Source organism: Garra rufa, chromosome 20 (genome assembly GCF_049309525.1).
Source record: "Garra rufa chromosome 20, GarRuf1.0, whole genome shotgun sequence".
In the NCBI taxonomy this organism is placed as follows: domain Eukaryota; kingdom Metazoa; phylum Chordata; class Actinopteri; order Cypriniformes; family Cyprinidae; genus Garra; species Garra rufa.
The window spans coordinates 19,194,882-19,200,881 of record NC_133380.1 but is presented as its reverse complement, the minus strand read 5'-3'; the positions used below and the strand labels follow the sequence as shown (position 1 = coordinate 19,200,881).

Sequence of the window (6,000 nt, the reverse complement as noted above, 5' to 3'; positions counted from 1 at the left end):
AATCAAAGTGAGTCCTTTACATGCAAGAGCTGCTGCAAGGCAGGAGACCTTCTTACAGTATAGCTGCACTTTTGACTAAGCAAGTGACTATTGCAGCCGAGTTACATGATAAAGGGGCAAGTGACGAGGAAATAACAGGTTTCATATAACCTTCTGACTGCGAGAAAGAAATGAAGGAGAGAAGGAAAAATAGAGCAGACTGCAAAGGGGTTGGGGGCAAGAAAGGGAGACTTCTAAAATGAGGAGGTGGGGCTACACAGTAAGGGCAGAAAGAAAGAGAGGGAGAGAGATCTGCTTCCACTTCGTCTCTCTTGCTCATGTACGCAAGCCACTGACAGCAACAGCCACACACAGACAAGAGAGAGAGAGAGAGAGAAAGAGATCGGAGAACACACAGATCCATCCTCTGTAGATCGCCTACACAGTGTCAGAAATAGAGCTGAGTTTAAGGCAGGTGCGTACAAAGCGTCTGCATGAGACCCTGGGCGGTGCGCTAATACACAATCTGAGAGAGGATACAGGTTGATTGACTAACGTCAAGAAGGAAAACGAGAAAAACGTGACGACAACAAAAAGGAAAGAAGACGAGACCGAGATGTACGCTGAAATGAGCCATCTCTTTACGGTAAGGAAGTTTATCAATTTCTCTCAAGAAAGACATTTTTACGCGTTGCATTTGAACTCGCACTGCAGATGCTTTTCAAGTGGTGTTGACACGAGAAAGGGCAGAAAATGATTCCAACCTGTCAGAAATAAACCTAAGCAGGTAATTCTTTAATATTTAAGAATGAATCGACTGGTTTTGTGTTACAAAATCCAGTGTGGATAGTTTGAAACGCAGCTTAAGTTGTGCGTTGCACTGACAGGTCGAGACTTTTCCACGCTGCATGGCAGTTATGGTCAGCATGCAGAGCACATCGGGATAGAGTAGCACTGACTCACACATTAGCTTGGCCGAGGACAGAGAGAGTGAGAGAGAGTGTGTATGCGAGAGAGGGAGAGTGAGAGAAACGCTTAATGTCGCATTGAAATTCCACAGCCAGGGCTTTGCGAAAATAAGGATAACGCAGTGTGCGTGCGCGTTTGCGTGGATGTGGGGGCACGCATCTGTCATTTCATTGAAGTGATCAGCATCCAGAAACTCTCCCTCCCTCTCTCTCTTCCTCTCTCCTCCTCTTCCTCCTCCCTGCTGTTGCTATCCGTGTCCGCGTCGCGCGGCTATGTGCCGCTGTCGCAGTTGAATTTGCCGAAGCTAGCTTGCGCGCTCTGCTTCTCCACAGCGAGTCTATTGTTGTTGTCCTCCTCCACACTCTATCCTCCGAGGGGTGTCAGCTCACGGTGCTAATCTTTCTCTGCCTCTTCATGTGTGGGGAGGAAGCGTGCGCGTGTGGGTGTCATCCTGGAAGAACGGACCAACACACGTGAGAGTGTTGGCAGGTGTCCGGTGCATTATGCGGCTCCGAAAGAGAGAGAGAGCGAGAGAGAGAGAGTGAGTGAGTGTGCAATGAGGACAGATTGGGTGTGATAAATACATTAGATGATGCTCATATATATTTCGTAACAATGCCTGTGTGGTTGTTGCTTGTTTGTGGATAAATATAGAGTTCAACTAAACAAATCGCAGCCTGTTTCACTCTGCACAAAAGAAACTTTACTTAGTTACATGTTATAATAGAGCAAAAAACTTGTAAAGAAGGGGTTGAAAATTTAACAAAAAAAGCAAAAAAAAAAAAAAAACAAAAAAAAAAAAAAAAAAAAACGAGGGACTTGGTGACGTCAGTCAAAAAGGAAAGTGGTTTTGGGAAGCAAGTTTGCTAAATGCTATAAAGATTATATATGACCTCGGACCACAGCCATAAGGGACTTATGCATTATCTGAAATCTGAATAAGGAAGCTTTCCACTGATGTATGGTTTGTAGGGATGGGGCAATATTTGGTCAAGGTACAACTATTTGAATATCTGGAATCTGAGGTGCAAATAAATTAAAATACTGAGAAACATGGTCTTTAAAGATGTCCAAATGAAGCTCTTAGCAAACATATTACTAATCAAAAATTAAGTTTTGATATATTTATGGTAGGAAATTTACAAAATATCTTCATGGAACATGATCTTTACTTAATATCCTAATGATTTTTGGCATAAAATAAAAATAAATAATTTTGACCCATGCTATGTATTTTTGGCTATTGCTATTAACAAATATACCCATGCTACTTAAGAGGTTTTGTGGTCCAGGGTCACATATACAATAATTTGGAATAACATCTCATAAATTGTGCAAAATTAGACCAGGATTGTGTATTAAACTAAGCAGATGTTAAGTAAAATCAATAATTTGTAAGGGATAATGTACGAGAAGCAGAGCGCTGTTGCATAGAGGGTTTGCACTTATGTCAGGATTTGATCAGTAATCCGGATGCATGGCCATATTAGCGATACTCGGATGTAAACAACAGTATGGATTGCTTGGTTGATGTACTACAGAACATGTTGTTCTGCTAATTTATGCTGAATAAAAAAACTGAAAAAAAAAATGTGTGGAAGCTGCTAAATCATAGAGGAGGATTTAGTAAGCAGGTAATGGTGCAATATTTTGACAAACTAAAGTTAATAGATGGTAAATATACATATGAGCAGTATTAATTAAAATATTAGCCTAATATTTCACCTACTGGACCGGAAATAAATAGAACAAACACAAATGTTATCAAGAGTTTTGTCCTGGAAATTCTAGTTCACTGTGGCCAACCACAAATGCCTTTTGTTCCTCAGACAGTTTTTTTGCACTCTTCTCCTTGATTTGTTATAACTTTTGGCAGTCTAAAAGTACTCCAAATGTTTTTTCCTGGTCTGACCAAATAGTACAGCCCCAAACAGGACAGTAACTGACTATTTTCAGCAGCAATAATCAGCTAAATTAACAAGCGAATAGCGCCGACTTCAGTTTCCTGGATGAGCCTGTGTGTTATTATTTACCGGTTGTTATCGGGGAATAACATAACTCGGGATGTTTTGACTGACCAAACAGAATCAAGTATTCCATGAAGCCATAATAAGTAAGGGATAATGTACATCCAGCCGGTTGTTATCGCAGAATAAAGCCTGATAGGCCTATCAGCAGCCAGCTGGATGTACATTATCCCGCTAATTAAAAAAAATAAAAACTGAATAATTAGAAACAAAAGTTGAAATATTTGAAAGCAAAGCTTCCATGAAGAAAGCAGTTGCTAGCAAATGGCAAGTTCAAACTAGACAGACATTAGAAATAAATAATTATGGCGATAAAAGATATTGATTTAAGATGAAACTGTTTTAAAATTGCACCAGTTTGTTATCTTACAATCCATTACAGTGTCCAAAACAATTGTTGCAAAATGTCAGCATAAGAGAAAGTGAGTCAGCGATAGCAGGATGACATAATTAAATATTTGTACAGAGAATATTGATTTGAGTTTTAATATTTATTTTTGCCCACCAAACGCAAAGCTTCCACAAAGAAAAAATTTTTCCCAGGAAGTGAACAGCCCAGACTGCAGGTAGTTACCCAGATGAGCCTATGTTATTCGTTTTTACCGGTGGTTATCAGGAAATAACATACCTTGGAATGTGGTGACTGACCAATCAGAAATACTCTAATTTCCCGAAGATAGAAATTTTCCTGTAACCCCTAAAAAAACAAAAAAAAAAAAAAAAAAATGGGTTTTGGACGTGTGATGTTGATGACAGAGAATCACAATCCAATTTGTGATGAAAAATATTCTGACAGCTCATAAAAATGCACAGAGACATCAATGAATAAATTCTTAATAAGTCGTACCAAGAAATTAAACACATGACTTGTCCTGACAACTAGACTGGAAAGATAATTGCATAGTTTGTTTATCACAATGTTGATTAGCCCTCAGTGTTGTGTATGGGCATGATTACTGAATGCAAATATACACTTCTTCTTGCATGAGGGAGCACTACGGTCTCTGACAGTGCATCACTGTAAACATTATTATCTTTACAGTTCTTCATCATTTAGTGGTTTATATTAGTTCCTAACTACTCAAGATGTCCCTTTTACGAGGGAAACTTTAACCAACCCATTAGATTATTGCTACCTACTATACAACAACACATCTGATCGGATATCTGTCTGATTTGGTAAAACGTTTCCATTTACACTTGACCACATAAATGTGTCTTCGCAAAACAAATATAAATCTGATCTTCAATTATCACGCTATATTTAAATTCAATGAAAGCAACAGATAAGCACTGCATTTGATTTATTATCAGCTAATTTCAAGATCAAAGACAACAGGAGAGAGTGCGACATCAGCACTGGAAAGATTAATGAAGATGATTGTGTGTTACGCATCTGCGACTTACTTTCAGTTTCATTTGTGGCAGTTTTTGCCTGTTGGCTTCCTGAAGAGATACTCAGCTACTCATCCGTGGATATGCTTGTTGCATTAGCGCTGCCATATAGCTTATAAAACACTCTCACACGTTTATTATTTTAATATTTTGGAAGGAGTAAAATTTGCATATATGATTTTAACAACCAGATGCATTTACACTTGTCCAGTTTCGTCTGGAATGCGGCCCAGACCACCTCCTGAAGTGGTTTGCGCAATCGGATTTATATCCGTCTCGAATTTCGGATTGCATATCCAATCAGAAAAAAAACGCATTAAGTGACCAGGTGTAAACAGCCCCTTAGAGTAATGGCTTTTTAAATGTAACTCAATGAAAAATGCCACGACCCTCGTCTCAGTGTGCTCTATATGCAGTAGATAGTAAATCACATTCTTTTTTTAGCTTAAGTATTTTGCCTGTTCTGAAAACTAATTTGTTAAACTCAAATCCACTTTGAATCCTCGGATGTCTTGATTTCATAATGCTCACAGCTATTGTTCTCTAAATCAACCTTTATCGTGCTTCACATCTCATCCAGATCCAAAGGCAATATAAATGAGAGGCAATTTATTTGAGCTCAGCTCATGGTCTCATTCTCCAAGAGAAAAGAAAAAAATGCATCCAAAGTGGATTTAAAGAGCGACTCTAAAGCTAAATAATGTACAAGGAGCAGAAAAAGTAAGCGTTGCCTATTGAAGCACCAATGACTCAAATGAGCTACGAATCATTCAAAAAGACTCAAACTCATGAGTTACTGATTTGAATCAAAGTGATTCATTGAATCGGTTGGAATTGTTCCTTCTTGACTCACTGACTGGCCAAGAAATGCTACTTTCTTATTCTCTATCTATACACTTGAAAATACGCCTCCATATGTGATTACTCTTTGAGGACAAACTGTAATCACAAACACTCCTACTTGACGTGTTCCCTACTGATTCCACCTATAAAATAACACACTTGACCACTGCTGTCCGCTCATAATTGCCTTTTAAAGAGCCTATTCCATTGTTTTTCAAAGGTGACAGTGGTGCGTGTCCAGGCCTACGTTGCACTGTCAACAACCACTTCACGTTAAGCATAAGACAAGGACCCCCACCGAAGGGCGAAACGCTGCCACAGCTCTGCTTTCTAAAAATAAAAACACTAGGGGCTGACTGTACAGCTGCAAACAATTACTAAGGGTTACCTTGCAAATACAAATACAACGCTCCGTGCCGCTTTGAGGCATGTGTGGTCTTTCAGAAAGAGTTTTGCGATCTCGTAGGTCTTTTAATGTCTTCATCTTGCAGGTAAGTGTGAGGTGGTTTGTCATAAACATCTGTTAAATCCTCGTCATGTTAGCATCGCTAATGAGGCGAAGGGTGTGACAGAACAGATGCCTCAGAGTGTGCGAAAAAGAGATACAGAGGCGAGACTGTGGAAGAAAGCGAGAGAATGAAAGGGTGAGTGATGGGAGAAAATTTATGCAGCACGTCCCTCCGTCCCCCTACAGATGAGTCTTCAGTGAGGGCAGATGTTTCCATGATTAAGAAGTTGAGACAGGCTAGGTGCTGCTTAGCAGATATATCTGCTGTTGCAAAGACTA

At 39.5% G+C, this 6,000-nt stretch overlaps 1 protein-coding gene across 1 annotated transcript in view; it reads left to right on the top strand.

Annotated features, from left to right (window-relative positions):
- Window positions 1–335: 335 nt before the first annotated feature.
- lrrn2 (leucine rich repeat neuronal 2) overlaps window positions 336–6,000 on the top strand; it is a 71,805-nt gene continuing 66,140 nt past the window's right edge. The window contains exon 1 of the mRNA XM_073826279.1: window positions 336–625. The gene's annotated coding sequence lies outside the window, so the exon portion shown is untranslated. The remainder of the gene's footprint in view (window positions 626–6,000) is intronic.